At 41.7% G+C, this 18,375-nt stretch overlaps 1 protein-coding gene across 12 annotated transcripts in view; it reads right to left on the reverse strand.

Moving 5' to 3' along the window:
• The window catches only part of PLCB4 (phospholipase C beta 4), a 333,392-nt gene that overhangs the window by 307,318 nt on the left and 7,699 nt on the right, over positions 1-18,375 (reverse strand). The window contains exon 1 of one of the 12 annotated variants that reach the window (XM_089777546.1): positions 1,325-1,396. The exons of the other annotated variants lie outside the window; for them this stretch is intronic. The gene's annotated coding sequence lies outside the window, so the exon portion shown is untranslated. Of the gene's footprint in view, positions 1-1,324; positions 1,397-18,375 lie in introns of those variants that run through there. 12 annotated transcript variants of the gene reach the window in all.

The raw sequence follows: 18,375 nt of genomic DNA on the forward strand, positions 1-18,375 counted from the left end.
GTGTGAGGCTGCGCTGCCCCAGAAGCAAGGCAGGAATCATCTTATTTCAGCTTCGAGGTTCACAATCCCTGCCTCCCCCTGGCTGTAGGGCAGGATATAAGGTAACTGTGCAGAACAAACATGGAAACTCAAAGAGATGGAGCTAAGGTTCCCTCCACTCCTATTGCTGGCAGGCCACTCACCGTCCACTTTTGAGGGAAAGGAATTAGCAGCCTATGGGAAGGGAGCCAGCAGTGCGGTTCACTCCACCACCTTTCTCCCTCCCATAGGGAGCATAGCTAGGCTCCCATCTGAGCTTTTAGATACTAACTACTGATGACATTTTAACTATCTGCAGTGTTCCCCATGCGGTGGTTTCATTGCTTCCTGGGTAAAAATGACTTCTTGCATTCTCTTGCACAAACTCAGGGTTTAAGCAGTGAAGAGCATTTGCACAAATCTAGTGAATTCCACACTATATAAATAATGTAAATTGCATTTTTTCTTTTATTGTTAGTTTAAAAAACAGTAACAACAAATGCAACATATCCCCCGTATATACTCGAACATAAGCCCACTCATTTATAAGCCCCTCAAATTTACAGAGAAAAAAAATGGTAAAAACGTCACTGACTCGTTCAAAAGCCGACTCCAGAGCACAGCGGTCTGAGACCTTATAAACGGGCCAGTGACTTTTTACTATTTTTTCGTCTGTAAGTTGGGCGGGGAGGGGCTGGGTCCTATACCACTGCTGCTCTGCTTTTTAAATGTAGTAAGAGCTGCCGGACATCTGGGACCCAGTGCAATCCAGGACTGCTGTGTCCCAGTTCGCGCAGGGACCCCCGCTACTACTCTGCCTTTTAGAACTCGTTCATAAGCCAACTCCCGCTCTTCACAGTGGGATTTTTTTCCCCAAAACAATTCGGCTTATGAGCAAGTATATACAGTACCCATTTATTCACACAACTAAATCATGCACACACAGACAGTTCAAAATACACTGTAGGTTGAACACTAATATGGGGTAATTTCTGGAGCATGAAGGCAGAGGAGGAATTAAAGAAACAGGAGTGGGGAGGAAGATGAAAAATATCTTTTCAAAAAGCTGTCTGAATCTGGATTTAGAGGAGACCAAGATGTAATCAAAAGTATCTAAGGTGATCTACATAAACACCACACATTTCACAATTTATTTTAAACATTTATTTTCACTGACCTGTTTAAACAGAGTTACACAACTCACTGTATTGACTCCCAATAAATCTCTATTAATAAATTCCTAAATATTTGTCCAAAGCTTATTTTCCTTCTGATTATATTTTTTCTGCAAAAGAAATAAACTCACAAACGTCATAGTATCCAGTTGGCATGTCCTTAGGACTAATTCTGAACTGATACCTTTCAAAACCTTGGGGGAAAAGAAAGGGGTATAAAAAAAAGAAGAGATATCCCTGAGAGCTGCACTGCGGACTCTGCAGAATAAGTCTTATGGTGACTGGAGATGGGGCAGCCGTTCACCATCCCTTCCCTCCCTAGTTCTAACCATCCAAAACCAGCTAACCATGTAACGATTAGAATTTTTAACTGGTACACGGTTAGTGTTTTAAAACCTTTTTTACATCCCCACTATACTATGAATCCTGTTGCTCCTTGCAGCACATGATATTTCACCACCGTGACTTAATTATTAACCAGCCTATTAACCAATCAGGATGCTCTTATTAGGTTATTAACCAACCGTAGTTGGCAGAATAACACTCAGCCAGTCACGCTGCTGTCAGAATAATAATAGTTATACATATGAAATATTTCCCATCATATTAAGTATGAATACATAGTGTGATAGTAATGAAACAATGATTTCATAATGCTGTGACTCTTTCAGGTAACATTAATCATTAATTTGGCTCCTACACAGCTGAGGTCCAAGTATCACTGCATAAGTTCTTTTGGAAAGCGACCATCCATATGTACCCATCCATGGTAGCCTATTGTACCACCCTAAGGCACATGATTAGTGACCGTTACATACAGCTCCTAACACACCGGAGTCCGGGCCTACCATTTGGGGTCTAGAAACCACAATTATACACATAACAACGTAACAATGGAGTACCTACGTTTGCCTCTGGACTGCTGGTACATAGACCGCCATGCCAGGCAGTCAGGGGGAAACCGTACCACAGCACTCTCAGTCATATTGGTGCTGGTTACAGCGATTTTAGGTGGCGTCAATAACAACAGTAACTTTATCAAAGAGGACACTGAATTCTCTCCAAGGTGTACAGCAATTCCTAGTCTCACCAGAAATGAAACCATTCCAGAAATATAAACTGACTCTGAGGGGACAGCTGTTGAGGGGGCTGGTTGTTTTCATCAAATATTGACGTCGCCTCCCAGGGAACGCAAGCAAAAGCTTGCTTTACCAAAAATAAATAAATCCAACTTCTCTGCTTGCCCCCAAAGCATCTTTATATGGGTCTCACTATTGCGCAGTCAGACTAAGCCAGTTCACAGGTTTCTAGGGTTGTGAATGTTCAACTGGTAAGCCTCGTCCTTAACGGGTGAGGCTTACCGGTTAAGATTAACCAGTGGTGGGGCTGGGCAGCTCCCTGCCGGCCACGGGCAGGAGGTTGCTCCAGTCCCCTCAGGGGGCCCGTTGCAGACAGGGGCTGCTCCAGCCCAGTGGCAGGAAGGAAGGCCACTCCAGCCAGGCTGAAGCACACCTCTCCCCGCCCTTTAATTGTCAGCTATTTAAACAATACGTTGAACCAGTTAACCAAATAAACGGGATTTTACATCCCTAGTTGTTTCTAGGTCATGCTGCAATATTGTGTCTATAATTGCTGTGGCCAAGTCGTCGCCTGGTGGCCAATCTTCTGGTGACGAACCTCTCCACGCATTGCTAGGCTGGGCCGTGGACGGTGGAGACACAATCCATGGCCAAGACCAAACTCGAAACCTTTCCAGCTTGGTAGAACCTGCGAGAGCTTATACTCCACTGACGTAAGCCTTCAAGAGCCCAGAGTCACCTCCATGCCACAATAAGGCCCCGTCCACCACGAACAGAGGCTGCTTGGTGGCAACAGCCCGTGTCTGCGGCGGGGGGCTGGTATAGGAGGGGGCTCAGCTCCCTGCTGTGACCCTTGCGGACAGGGGCTACTTTGCAGCAGTGTCCCCTATCCCCCCCTCCCCGCTGCCTCTGACAGAAGCACCCGGGGGTGGGGGAGAGGCAGGCAGCAACCCAGACACGGTGATCAGAGGAACCGACTTCTAAGCTGGTTCCCTGCAGCACCAGCTCCTGTCCCCCCCTGCTGTCTCTCAGAGAGAGGGAGCGGAGTCCCATGCTCCCTGGGGCACTTCTGCTTTTGAAACGTACAAGAGTCCTTCAGGTGCAGTGGGAACCGGCGCAAGTGGCGACTGAAGCAGTCCCCGCTCGCGCCATTTCCCGCCAGGCCTCTGCCTCCCCTGAGCCCCGCAGAGACAGAGCTGGGAGGAGCTGGCTTCACTGCACTGGCTCCGGCTCCTGCTCCTCCTCCTCCTCCCCCCACTCCCCGCCTTGCTGCCTCTCTCTGATAGGAGAGGGACACGACATCCTTAAATACCCGCTTCTGGCCATCAAACAATCCCCAAAACTCTCCAAGCTCATCATCAGAAGCAAGCTCCTCACAGATAAGGCCACATTTACTCAAAGTGGCACCAGATCCTGCCAGAAAAACAGATGGAAAACTTGCAGACATCTCTCCCATGCTACAGTGATCAGCGCCTCCCACAACATGCTGTCAAGATCATAAGTCTTACACATGCTTACCTTAACATAGACTTCCTCCTGGGCACTTCATGCCCCCAACAGCAACCATGTGGGTGAAAACAAGACACTATGCTCTCGAATGAACTCTCACAGGAAAACGTTAAAAAACAAAGCCATACCATCACCTGTCGGTGAACACTTTTCACAAAGCGATCACTTCGTATCTTACATATGAGGCCTCATCCCCAAAGGAAACCTGCAAAAACACTTTCAACAGACAAGCCTGGGATCTTATATTCATAATTCAGCTAGATACCTCAATACACTGGATTTGTGATTTATTACAACAATCTGCAGCAATCACAAACCTCCCCCCCTTTTTTTCCTTCGTTTTTCTTTTTCCTGTGACTCTAGGTGTTTTAACTGGCCACTCCACCCTGAATGGTCCCTTAAAATATGAGCTAATGACCTCTGCTAAACAATCTGTTCCATTTTGTATGTAGTTATGATTCTCAGAGTAACTTATTACCTCGCCCACCTTGTCTCCCTAATATTCTAGGGCCCTCACAATTACAACACTGCAGACATTTTTACTAAGTCACTTTTCAGGGTTAAACTGCACACTTTACCGAGAGTGTTGCATTTTCATATGCAGATATCAGATTCAGTTTGTTTTCTTGTATACCCTATATATGAAAACCTGGAACACATTTTTAACAGAGTGAGCAACCAATGGAACAAACTGCCAACGGAAGTGGTAGATTCTCCATCTTTCGAGGTCTTCAAATGGAGACCAGATGCCTTTCTGGAAAATATACTTAATTAAGTTAACAGACTCAATACAGATGTAAAAGTCTCAGCAGGATAGCTATGTTAGTCTGTAACTGAAATAAATTAAACAAAGAAGTGTCCTGCAGCACCTTAGGCTGTGTCTAAACTACATCTCTTTCCTCAGAAAAGGGATGTAAATTAGATACTTCGAAATTGCAAATAAAACCGGGATTTAAATTTCCCACACTTCATTTGCATAATGGCAGCCGTGGGGTTTTTTTTTTTGAAATGGGGCTTTTTGATACAGAAGTGGCAGTTTAGATGGTAATCTTTTGAAAATAAAACCCTTTTTCGAAAGATCCCGTAAACCTCATTTTTTGAGGAGTACAGGATCTTTCAAAAAAGGGTTTTATTTTCAAAAGATCCCTGTCTAAACTGCCATTTTTCTTTCGAAAACCTCCATTTTGAAAAAAAACCAGCAGCTGCCATTATGCAAATGAAGTGTGGGAAATTTAAATCCCGGTTTTATTTGCAATTTCGAAGTATCTAATTTACATCCCTTTTCTGAGGAAAGAGATGTAGTCTAGACATACCCCTAGAGACTAACAAAAAATATAGATAGTATCAAGAACTTTTGTGGGCACAGCCCACTTCTTCAGATGAATGGAGCAAGGTACCTCTGGACCCTTTGTTCCATTAATATGAAGAAGTGTTTTGCCCACAAAAGCTCATGATACTATATATATATTTTGTTAGTCTCTAAGGTGCTGCAGAACCATTCATTGCTTTTTAAGTTTTGACAATACAGGTGTGTAACTGGATGAAATTTAATTGCCTGTGATATACAACAGGTCAAATCAGAAGACCTAATAATCCCTTCTAGCCCTAAAAATCTATGCAACTTTGCATTCTGGTATACAAGATCATGTAATACCACAGGTCATATTTTCCCACTTAGCTGAGTATCAGTTAGATGACAGTGTAGGTGACAAATGACGTAAGGGTTGACGTTATTCTGCATGACAAGTCTTTTTTTTTTATTTTAAACGTTTTCTTGTCCAGATTGTAGCACTAGTTTAATAGTGGCTATTCAAAACTGACATTAAAAAAACCCGTCAATTTTGTCTGCTTTTGCCAAAAGGAATCGAATAATGGAATCCAGAGAAAATGCCACTTTCATAAGACATCTACAGATGGGCAAAGGGAGTGTGAGACTAGGCACATTGTGTGATGTAAGCAAACTGCCTAACTATTAAAAAAATATTGCACAGCCTATGGACATTGCCACGTGGACAGCTTGCCACGGGTCTTGCAAGTAATTTAGCACATGCAGCCCCCACCCTCACCCCCTACTGTGCTTGCATCACATTCCTTAGGGCAGGATCAGGGCATGCAGAAACAATCTGAAAACCAAAACCCAATCTGGATATCTATACAGAATGAGATTGGGACTGGATGCATAGCACATCCAGATTAGTCCCACAGAGAAAAGGATTTATAATGACTCTCCAGATGGACTGGAATGTTAGGAAAAACTTAAACAAGGAATAGTTCTGCAGCACCTTAGACACTAACAGAAAATGTAGATGATGATATCACATGATGATATCTTCAGATGAATGTTGCTAAGTGGTCTGGGTTGCAAAATAAATAGTTGCAAAATAAATAGAGAAAGAGAAGGAATGGGGATGGAAAGAGAAGGGGGAAAAATGAGGGAAAATTGTCAGTGTGTCCATGCTCAATGAAGGTGATAGAGTGGGCTCTAAGTACCCACTCTTACGTACCTGGTGCTTGGCTTTTTGTGTCATTTGTCTGTGGAATACAGCAAGTAATCCAGTTAAACCAGAGGTCTGTGTTTAAATTTCTACTGCGGGTATCAAACTTGTAAATGAAATTAAGTTTTGCATCTTCCCTTTCAAGCTGGTTTTTTAAATTGGCTTGTAATAATATGGTAACTTCGAGAACCATTAATGAGTACCCGGGCAAGTTAAAATGTCCCCCAACGGGTTTCTGTATGTTACCTTTTGGAATATCTAATTTGTGTCCATTAATTCTCTCTCGTACAGACTGTCCAGTTTGACCCAATGTACATGGCAGAAGGGCATTGCTGGCATAGTCACATTGGTGGATGTGCAGCTATGAGAGCCTGTGATGTGCTGGTTTACATGGTTCAGTCCTGTGATAATGTCGCTAGTGTAGAAGTATGGACAGAGTTGGCACCGGAGTTGATTGCAGTTCCCGAATGAGTATGAGGGAGACATGCTGTGTGGTTCCTGGAAAGAATTTGTTTGAGGTTAGTGGGTTGTCTGTATGCAAGCATTGGCCTGTCCCCCAAAGCATGTGAGCGCGAGGAGTCATTTTCCAGGGTAGGTTGTAGATTGTTGATAATGTGCTGCAGGGGTTTAAGTTGGGGGCTGTAAGTGGTCACAATCGGAATGCTATTGTTTTCTTTGTTGGGCCTATCTTGAGGAAGCTGATGCCCGTATACTCATCTGGCTCTGTCAGTCTGCTTTTGCACTTCTCCGGGTGAGTTTTAAGAATGCTTGATATAGAGCCTTTAGGTGTTTGCCTCTGTTTGTGGGACTGGAGCAAATCCGGTTGTATCTCACTGCCTGGCTGTAGACAATTGACTGGGAAATGTGTCTCGAATGGAAGCTAGAGTCATGGAGCATCTACATTTTTTGTTGGTCGCTAAGGTGCTGCAGAACTATACGTTGTTTTTTTAAGATTTTTCAGTTATAGACTAACACGGCTACCCATCTGAAACTTCTGAACTATTAGGATTATTCTTACTGAAAAGTAGGCTGACTGCAACAACAGTGATTGCATTCTTTTTAATGACCTGTTTGTACACAAAACATTACTGCCTAATGGAGTTTTAATATTTTTCAAAAAAATGGATTTATCATCCCGCAAAATGTAAACATTTAAAGCAAGCAATAAATAAAATCCTCTTATAAAAAACTGGGATACCACAGACTCTGACCCTAATACACTTTCCACATCTCTCTGAAATACAAGCTATCATTTTATTTCTAAAATTTCCCAAGGGATATATATTCAGACAAGTAAATGTAAATAAAAGTAAAGATGATTAATAAGATAAAGGTTCTTTTGTCTTTAGACAAGAGAACTACAGAAATGCATTATTCGCCCTACTATCCCTTATATGCTAGCCATATCAGTTATTTTTCTTACACACTATAATAAAGCTAAACAAATGGGCACCAACTAGTGCAAGAGTAGATAAAATAAGGCTATTTACATGTGCTAATGACGCATTTAAAAAAAGAAACAGTGATTATTTTACAGAGTCTGTATAGTCATTTTTAGAACCAAAATTATCCTATACAATTCAATTAAAAATATATGAAACTGGTCACTGAAAAAAGAATTTTAGGTCATACTCCAAGATTCCACTTAGGAGCACTGCAAACAATCTCAGCTCATGTAGGTAAAAACACTTTAATTCTGATTTGGCCAATGAAATTCAATATTTTTATGAAAAACAATACCACAGTCAAGAGTGAAATTAAAGTGACTCAAAATGCATTTGAAGCAGACAGTCTCTTAGGGACAAATCCAGACTCAAGTGGTCAGCTTGACTAGCCAGGTCACATGCTGGGGACACGTGGGCAGGCTAGACACTAGGCAGACAGAAGGCAGGAAAGGAAAAAATTCTCCCTTCAGGATTCACAGCCATTCTGCACAGGGCTATTGTAGTCTATGGGTCAGCCTTAGCACAGTAGAACCACCACACTAGTTCCATAGCACAGGGCTGCTCTGGAGTGAAGGTGGGGGCAGGAGGGAGGGGAGGAAGGAATCTGGCCCTGGCTGCATGAAATTTAAGGCATTAAAATAAATTGCAGTACTATAGCATCTCCAGAGAAAACTCTGCATCTACGGGGTAATGCTTCTTTAGTAATTCTGTTTGGGATACCCCCGTATTCCAAAGACTGACTGTTCATCTCTATTCCTATTTTGAAACGTAGACCAGCAAATGTAACCTGGAACATTCTGATCAAAGCTTTTCACTACCCCTACGTTCTATATGGCAGCGAAAGTGAAAGAGAAGGATTAAGCAGAACCGTTTTTCCCTTTTAATGTTTAATGAGCATGACATTTATCATACAGAATACACAGCTCTGTGCACAGCCACCTCAAACAGAACACTGGAATACCTGTGCCTTTCTGTCTACCCTAATACAACAGGAAGTATGCATATGATCATATTGGGTATTGTCATATGGAGAAGCTTTAATGGTGGTGAACACATTCAAAGGTCTCAAACCAATTCATTCCGCTTTCACTTTTTTTAATGGTATCTGCTAGTTCTCAAACTCCTTGTGCTTGTCGGACTTCCTCTCTCCCTCTTATCAGATCTCGCAGTGAAGACACAGTGGTGAATTTATAGTAATTTTCATGCCAGACGAATGCTACACCACAGAATTATTGCTTCACTGTATTATCCCAGAGGAGCTGGCAAAAGGAAGTTCTATTCGAACAAATATTTTCAACAATGGCAAATGGCAAACACAACGCTGAGCAAGAAAATTAATTTGAATATATGTGTCTTGTGCCCTCCCCAACCCTCAACTAAGGATTGATTTTGTACAAGTCTGACTCTAAAGTAACATTACTTTATAATGTCTACTGCCAGACACAGCTGCCAGAAGTTTTTATTTAAATGAATTCTTTTCAAAGTTGAAATTAAATTACAACTGGGTTAAACTAAACTAATTTTCTTTTCTTTCCATACACAGTCTAAAAGAAAATGTCTTTTTCACCCAGATCATGTATCCAGTTCAAAATAAACACATTTTGCTCTGGTCAGCAGGAGTCTGATGTGCAAAAAAAAAAAAGCAATTCTTACCATGAATATACCATGGAATTGTGTTTCAGAATAATTTTCACTGCTATTTCTGGTCTTGACTGTCATCCACTGGCTAAAAGTGCCATCACAGTGAACTAGTAACATGGATAGTTCAAGGTAAGTAGCAAACAATGTCCCTGCATCATTGCTGGGTTAAAATTCACAGAAAAATTTATGGTGTGTTAAAAATTTAACATGATGTTTAAATATTAAACGGTAAGCACAAGTATGAAATTTTCAAGTCAGGTCTAGCGAGCCAGACTCTCTATCTGCTGAACCCTACGAACAAGCAAAGCAGGAGCCATCAGTTTAATTTCTTGTTTGCTCGGCAAACAGAATGGGGTGTTACACATCTCTGCAGCACATCCTCACTGTGCAAACACACCGGCCTTGAGCCTGAAGACATGAAGCAAACTTCAGTCACTTACAGCCAGCAGCAGCCCTATACCCAAGCCCTATACATTTAAAGAGATGCCATCAACTTAAAAAACATTTCTGCCTAAGAATTATTCACATATATTTTGGAATCCAAAGACCAGGCTCCTGGGTCAATTCAGACTGCTCCTTACCTCTCTTTGGGCTTTTTCATGGTTCCCTTTTGCTTCCTCTATCCATAAAGAGTATCCACTTGTTCTCTTAGGGTATGTCTCCACTTGCACCCTCTTTTGAGAGAGGGATGCAAATGAAGACATCTGAAATTGCAAATGAATCCGGCATTTAAATATCCCACACTTCATTTGCATATTCACGTTATGGCGCTATTTTAAAATCGCTCTATGTCAAAATAACAGACTTTGTTAAGGGTGTTCTCTTGAAATAACAGCATCTTCTCTTGAAATAACCCTTATTCCTCATTCAATGAGGTTTACCAGTTTTTTCAAGAGATGGGTTCTCTCTCAAAATAACCGCGTCTTAACAGCATCTGTTATTTCAAAATAGCGCCATAACGCAAATATAGCACGCGATATTTAAATCCCGGCTTCCTTTGCCATTTCGAATGTCTTCATTTGCATCCCTCTCTCGAATGAGGGTGCAAGTGGAGACATACCCTTATCCTACATTTAAGCCTGTAGGCTCTTTGAGGCGAGGAGTAACTGTGTGCGCCCAGTCTCTAGCAAAATGAGGCTTTAATCCTTGATTGGGGCTTCTTAAGCACTGTAACAAAAATAATGTTCTAAACAGCACATAACTTGTACTATAGCTTAAAGGGCTTTGAAGAGACAAAAAAAACCTATTTTTTCCTAGATTGTTCACTTTATCTAACTGAATTTCGTGTTCGTCATTTGCACTATTCCCCCTGAGCAGTTATTTAATCAGTATCCAGCATTTTTGTGCATCTTTAATACAACACGGAAGACAAAAACGATTCCTAAAAAGCAGAAAAATGTGACTGTAAAACAACCAAAATTGGCAGGGGAATTCAGCGGCAGGTTCAGTATTGGAAGATATTTTAACACATTGTTTAAACAGACTTCATTTCAAGCTGATATTGTTCCTTAAAGCATGTGCTGCTGATTCAAACGCTCACTCCTGCTGCCAAACACAGACTGAATGTGCTCCTGAGTTATGTTCCAACTTGAAAGTTTACAAAGGGAATCCTCTGAGCTAGAACTAACACTGCATGAAGCACTTTTACATTGGTGCCAGAAGCCCAGGGTCACAAAACATTCAGCTGCTCCACAAATGCAATATCCCAGACTGTATTTCCAAACCCCAAAGAGAATGCAAATTTGCTATTACTAGACCGTAAATCAAACCAAAGTTAGGTTGGTCGCCTAATGAAGGAAACCAGTAGGGGCCTTTAGTAGCACGTGAAATATAAGTTTAACTAGCTTAGGCAATGCCTTATCCCATAAATTATGCTACACTCCTGATAGCTTGCCCACACGTGGTGTTGTTCATATTCCTGATCTTGTACTATTTTAATTTGCTTATCTTAATGAAAAAGCCAAATAAGATTCTTCTCATTATGCTAACATACATGGCCATAAACTCCTGTAACCCATATGGTGCTGAAAAGGAAGCCCCAGATAACTGGAATTTCAAGCCAGTCGATTCTTCTGTTCTTGCTAACAGTTGCTTATCTGTATAAGTTTCAGCTTGCTGATTTGAGCAGCACAGGTACTGCTGTCTTTTAATCTGCACAGAATATGTGGTATCTGTCCTAAGCTTCAAAGCAATGTATTTATTACCTCTATTGGGGTAGTGCCTAAAGACAGAGACAGACAGACAGAGAGCACACAAGGGCCCTGTTGTTCCAAGAGATGTGTAATAAATAACAAAAATATAAATTATGATGTTTACACTGTGCTTATACTTTAGCAAATATTTGTAGAGAACTGCTGCAAGTATGTGCATCCATGGCCTTGGTCACTTCACCTTTAAGAAGGCTGCTATGATATGATACATCATATCATATGTATCAGAAACAGCCTTCATTTCCTCCACTGTCAAGACAGGGGGATCAGACAAGTGTTGGGACATTAATATCAAGAGACGTTTTGGCTGGAACATAGCTTTTTTGACCTAAGCCAGGTGCAAACCTCCATTTGGAACATTTAAAAAAATAATCACATCAGTCTCCAAGTTCCAAGTTAAGATTGGCAAATCTAGTCATCACCCCATCCTTAAAAAATAAAATGCTTCTCTAGATGCACAACCTGTGCATCTGAGGTAGCCAATCCTGTAATCTGGGATATCATTTGGCTGAAAATGGCTGTTTTTAGCACACACACATTACATTTCATTTGACTTTAGAAGCAATAACGTGAGACGTGTAGCCAACAGGGAGCTATGACAATCCAGTACACCACTTTCAGCAAGTGCTAGACCTGAAGGAAAATTAAGCCTTTCATCTGCACAGCCTCAAGACTTACCTCATCAGGTCTCACAAGCTAAGGAAAGTTTGGCTTGGTATACGGATGATTTATTCTATAGATTGCCTCAGAGGGAGAGTGCAATGCCCTGCAAGGGTGTGAGAGTCCGTGTGCTGTCAGTAGCACTGGCTTTTAGAAAAGATGCAAGAAAAATGTCCTAGCCTTGCGTGATCTTTAAATAGCTCACAAAAGTAGAGTCAGGTTAGTTTTCCTTCTCAGGTCTAATTGTGAGGTAGGTAACTAAATATCCTTACTTCTTCTATTGAATACAGTTTCCTTTTTTCATTCCCTGCCCTACATTCTTGTGAACTGCTGCTGGGTATCATTAAACAGCAGCCAACAGAGTAGGGCACTTATCACACAGATATAAAATAGTGTGTACATACAGTAGCCCTGTTCCTATGAGGTTGTCAAAGCAATTTGCAAACAAGCATTACAGTTGTAATGCACTTCTTAAAAATCAAATAATTGACTATTTTCATCCCACTCCACCTGCTTGACAAGTCTGAAAAAAAATGAGTGTGGCTATTAGGTATTGGTATTACAAACTTTATGAATTACAAAAGTCAAACAGCTTTAGAATAGAAATCACCACCATGCAAACTCTTCCTCTTCTGGAATAAAAAAAAGATGTTAAAAGGTTTGGGAATGCTGCAAATATTAATGCTTTGCCTAACAAGCACCAAAGTCCCACCTGTTAACAAAATTTGATCTCATATTCAGATCATTCTTACCCTTCCTCCACTAAGAAATAAGCTCTACTACAGCGTTTCATCAAAAACTGTGTGAAGCAATCCCATTGTTATCCCATTCACCTGTTAAAATATTTCAATTCCTCATGAAGATTATTCGTGGTATTTAAACTTCAGTGCTGCTAAGAGGAACAGGTTATCTTTTTTAAACATCAAACTTTAGTAAGTAAATGGAAATAGACAAGAACCGAGAAACTAGGGCTAAATAAATGCCAAGGTAATTTTCCATTCTTCAAAATTTTTATTACTTTTTGTCATATTAAAATTATTTTTGATAAGAAAAACAACCCTGTTATGAAGAACATAATGTATTAAATGAAAGTTTCTCTGAAAAAACATAGAACATTCCAAAACTAAATTAAAATGGGAGGCAGCCAACTTTTAAAATCTGAATAAAGTAACACTTAAACCAGCATTATCATCCCCTGCATACCTGCTGCCATTGAATATTAAAAGCAATTTTCCAGATTTCCACTGCCTGTCCCTACAATACACAGAACTAGAGTCAGTGAGATTTAGTCATTTAAATTAATAGTTTGAAATGATTAATTTTAAGCCATCAGAGTTCTCATGATTTTAGTAAACCAGACAAGCCAACAGATGGTTTTCATATAAAAGACACCCCAACTATTAGATAATGTTTTATTTTTCATAGCATTCAGTTTTTTATTGTGGACAGAGGTGGGATGAATAGAAATGTGCCCACAATGTCCCTTTGTCATCAATAGTGGACAAACCCAACTGTGTCTACACATAAGAATAAACGGACACTAATCTGACATTACGAATGGCAACATACAAAACTTGCAAGATGCCATTCTCAGGCAAAAAAAACTTCAAAAACAGACTACAAGGAGAAACTGCTGAGCAGGGATTCATATGCAAATTTGAAACTCTGAAACAAGGTTTAAATAGACACATGGAGTGGTTCTCACATTACAATAGGTATTTTCCCATTCAGGTACTCTAACCTTCTCATCACTATTGGAAATGAGCCACATTCACTCTGATTTACTTAGCATTGATGTTATAGCATCCTTTCTCTGTATCCTTTTTTTCTTTCTTTTCTCTTCAGCACCTAAGGAAGTGAGTTGTAGCTCACAAAAACTTATGCCCTAATAAATATATTCATCTTTAAAATGTCACCACATTTTTGGGGGTTTTTTTGGGAGGGGAGGGGTTGTTTGTTTTGTCTTATTTTTAAAAAAATGAAAATGTTATGGGACTCTTAAGACCTAGTGGAAACCCTGGTTACTCACTAGGTAAAGCACAAATAAAGCCAAGAGGCACAAATCCGTGCATTACTCCCTGACAAAGTAATTCAAGTGATTTTGATGCTTCAAGTGTTACAAAGATTATTTTAAAAGGCCATCATTCCTGCCAGTAACAAGTTTCTACTTGTTTTTTTAAAATTAATATACAAAATCAAAACTATTCAAGTATACATTTTCCCAAAACATTTGCTTTAAAATACAGCAAGAATTGACACATTCAAAATACGCCCAAGGGCCATTGCAAATACCAACTTTTAATTTACTTTGTAGATTCCCACATTTATAAACAAAGCTCTGCTCTTACACAACCAACTCTTATTGCCAGTAGGAGGAATGCCAGTAGGAACCTCCACATAGACAAAACTGTTATAACAAAGCTCTGAAACAATCAATTATCTGAAAGGCAGGGGGAGAGGGAAAGGAGAGAAATCCACAACTGAATAAACCAACCTGGTCGAGTATCAACATTGACAACTAAAAACTCATACTATGAAGCCGCAAGGCAGGGGAAGGCTAGATATACAAAATGGAGAAGCATCAGTGAAACAGAAATCAGTTGCCTAACATGCACACTGAGATCAAAAACAAACAGGTACCAAGTCTCAGACAACAAGTCAACTGACCAGGGCTTGGACTATGGGGCTGTCTCTACATTGGCACCATCTTGCGCCAAAGCCACTTTTGCGCAAAAACGTGCTGCCTATCTACACCGGCGGGGAGTTCTTGCGCAAGAACACTGATGTTCTAACCTGTGAAATCAGTGCTTCTTGCGCAAGAACTATGATGCTCCAGCTCAGGAATAAGCCCTCTTGCGCAACTGTTCTTGCACAAGAGGCCAGTGTAGACAGGCAACATGAATTTCTTGCACAAGAAAGCCCGATAGTTAAAATGGCCATCGACGCTTTCTTGCGCAAGAGAGCGTCTACACTGACACGGATGCTCTTGCGCAAAAGCATGCCTCTTGCGCAAAGGCACATGCCAGTGTAGATGCTCTCTTGCGCAAATACTTTAACGCAAGAACTCTTGCGTTAAAGACTATTTGCGCAAGATCATGTCAATATAGACGTAGCCTGGGTGTAAAAATTACAGTATAGACATCTGCCAGACTCTCAGACCCTGGACCTCCCCACACCTCAGCACGTTTAATCACTGTAAACGGATGACCCTCAACAGCAAAACACAGAACTCACAAACTTACTCAGGCTCCACAAAGTTACATTTGGAATCTTCAATTACGTAACACAAGCTTCTTCTGTAAAGATGCACAGACTAATAGCAGTGAACTTACTGCTTGTTCAAGATGCTAGACTAACAGCAAGGCAAACTTACATCTTCTGTTTTAGCAGCATAGGATATGAAATATGTGCAGCACAACATAAGTTTCCCAAAGTTCAGAGGCAGAAAAAAAAATGGCAGAGAAACCATCAGAGACAAGAACGATCTATAGGTTTCTCTCACTCTTTCTGTGTCATTGCTGAACACAATTTTGTCTCATCTACACCAGTTTCTCAACCAGTTATACCAGTACCCTTAGGGGTACTCAAGGCAAGTCTGGGGGGATATGTCAACACAACTGAAGTTCGGAGAAAACCAAATTTTTCCTTTAAGTTTTACAATGTTTTATTATTTTTGTACTTTTTACACCCAAAAATTTCATCGCCCGCCTGGCTACGATTAAGTTGTTTAAACAAATGTGTTGCAACAGTAGAAAAACATGTGTGTGTCTGAAAACTGTAGGCACTGGGGGGTACTTACAATTTTTTTTTAAAGGGATACTTTTTTTTTTTTTTAATAAAGGTTGAGAAACACTGATCTACACAAACCACTAAGTTATCTTCCATACTAGATCAGGAAAGTCAGGGAGGGTCTCTTACCTAATGTAAAGGTAGCCAAAACAGCAGCAGTAGAAAAATGTGGTATGTTAATCGGGTTCTCCCCGCAGCACATCTAGAAAACAACTTACGCGCGCACACACAGAAGTCCCTCCAGTGCTGTACCACCAGTTGAATCAGGTTTCAAAGTTAACAACCATGTGTTTCCCCTCTATGCCAGCCTCCCTCAGTACAATGCCAGCGTGGGTGCACACGGTTTCCATAATAGTCCCAAATATGCAAATATTCCTCCCTTTGCCTCGCTAGGTTATCAGCGTGCATGCCACTGTAAGGGTCTGTTCTTAGCCATGAGGCCACGGACGTGCACAACAATCATGACACAAACCATGGAGCCTTAGCTGCATGCTGATTTCACAGTAAATAACTTCTACTTTTTGCAGCTTAATCTGACTATCACTGGCATGTCTCAAAGGAAGCCATTTTACAAGCACACTGCCAGCTGGCCCGAGGCAGATGAGCAGGCTCTGGTATCTGTATGGGGATAGAAGGGTTCCAGGACCAGCTGAATTCAGGCATATTCGACATTCCGGAGTGTGGCCGGGTGGCAGATGGACCAACTGAGGCTGGCACAACGACAGGCAGCAGCTAGTGCCTACAGAGAGCAAAGGAGGCTAGAGTCCCTGCACAGGAATGGAAAAAATTAGAGGGAACACTGCTCAAGATACCCACTCTTCCATGCCCTAGGCACCCTGCAAACAATAGAGAAGTCCCATGCATTACACTAGTGAGGGATAGAGCAGATGCAGGAGAGAAAACCAGTGGGATGAGGAGTTGGATTCATATACTGCCAGGGTACCCGGAATCTGGAGACAGAAGCTGAGCTCAGCTGGAAATGGAGAAGTCAGGAGGCGAGTGGCCCCTCTACAACAAGAATGCAGCATTTTCACTGAAAAATGCATTAGGCCGGGACTGATTTTGCAGTTCTGGAGCTGTGGGAAGAGCTTCCTAGCTTCTTACGGCCACCAGCATGAGTGGGGAAGTGTTTACCTCTACCCCAGCGCTGCCAGTCCCTTCCTTCTTCCACCTCGCCACCACAAAAAGCAACAGTCAAAGCCTCACTACCCTGCCCTCTTTGGATCCCCAATTTTTCTCCAGCATCATATCCCTCTCCCACCCTAAAAAGTACTGACTATTTTTCATCTTCATGGCAGATACCCACTAGTCCACATGGCCGACCACACTATTTGAACAGACTCAAAACGACAAACATACTGGCAGAGGGGGAAAATAGAGGGGAGAGCAACACCCACCACATACACACACACACGTGCAAGATCTTTACTGCAAGAAATTACCAACTGAGCACTAAAGCTAAATCGTTTGCGTTAGCCTGCATGTACCCACCTATGTGCCAAGCTGCAGCATCTAATTTGCAAGCAGCTTGGATATACCTGCTATCAAATTTCATCCTTTCTGTCTTGTCATTTAATGCATGAAAAGCATTCCCAGGCATACTTCCCCAGCCAAGTGAGGCACAAGTAACACGAGTTATGCAATAGGCTGAAATAATTACACCTGACTCTGTCTTGCTGCTCTCAGCCAGACAGCACATTTCTCTGCATCCGTGAGAGAGGCACCAATCCTCTAGAACAGGGGTTCTCAAACTGGGCCTGGACACTAAAGTGGGTCAGGGACCCATTTTAATGGGGTCACCAAGGCTGGTGTTAGATTTGCTGGACTCCAGGACCCATGCTGGAGCCCTACTGTCAAGGGTGAAGGTTACGTGGTCCCTACCCAGAGCAGAAGCCCTTGGGTTTCAGCCATGGTCTCCCAAAACCCACCCAGGATGGAAGAGCTTGGTCTTTGGGTGCTCCCCTCTCCCACCTCCTGGGGTCAGGTAGTAATTTTTGTTGGGAGGTCACGGTGCAATGAAGTTTGAGAACCGCTGCTCTAGAAATAAAAGCCCTCATCCAGCAGTCCTCCTGCCACCTTGCAAACAAGATTTGGGGGCGACACACATGTCTCTCCACCATCAGAGAGAATCACAGCCTCTCCCGTCATGGATCTGATCCTCCAGCAGTCTTTGTGCAAACAGATCGACTTCAAGTTTAGGTCATCACCACCACCCCCCTCTCAAGAACAGCTTTTCTTTCCTGGATTGAACCCTCCAACAGAGGTGTTCTCAAGGGTCTACTTATAGTGAGTACCTTTCTCCCATTATGCCAGTAATCTTCCATTCTTGTAAGTAAATAATAATATGTCCTTAC

The sequence above is a fragment of the Pelodiscus sinensis genome, chromosome 3 (genome assembly GCF_052426305.1).
Source record: "Pelodiscus sinensis isolate ZL-2025 chromosome 3, ASM5242630v1, whole genome shotgun sequence".
Taxonomy (NCBI): domain Eukaryota; kingdom Metazoa; phylum Chordata; order Testudines; family Trionychidae; genus Pelodiscus; species Pelodiscus sinensis.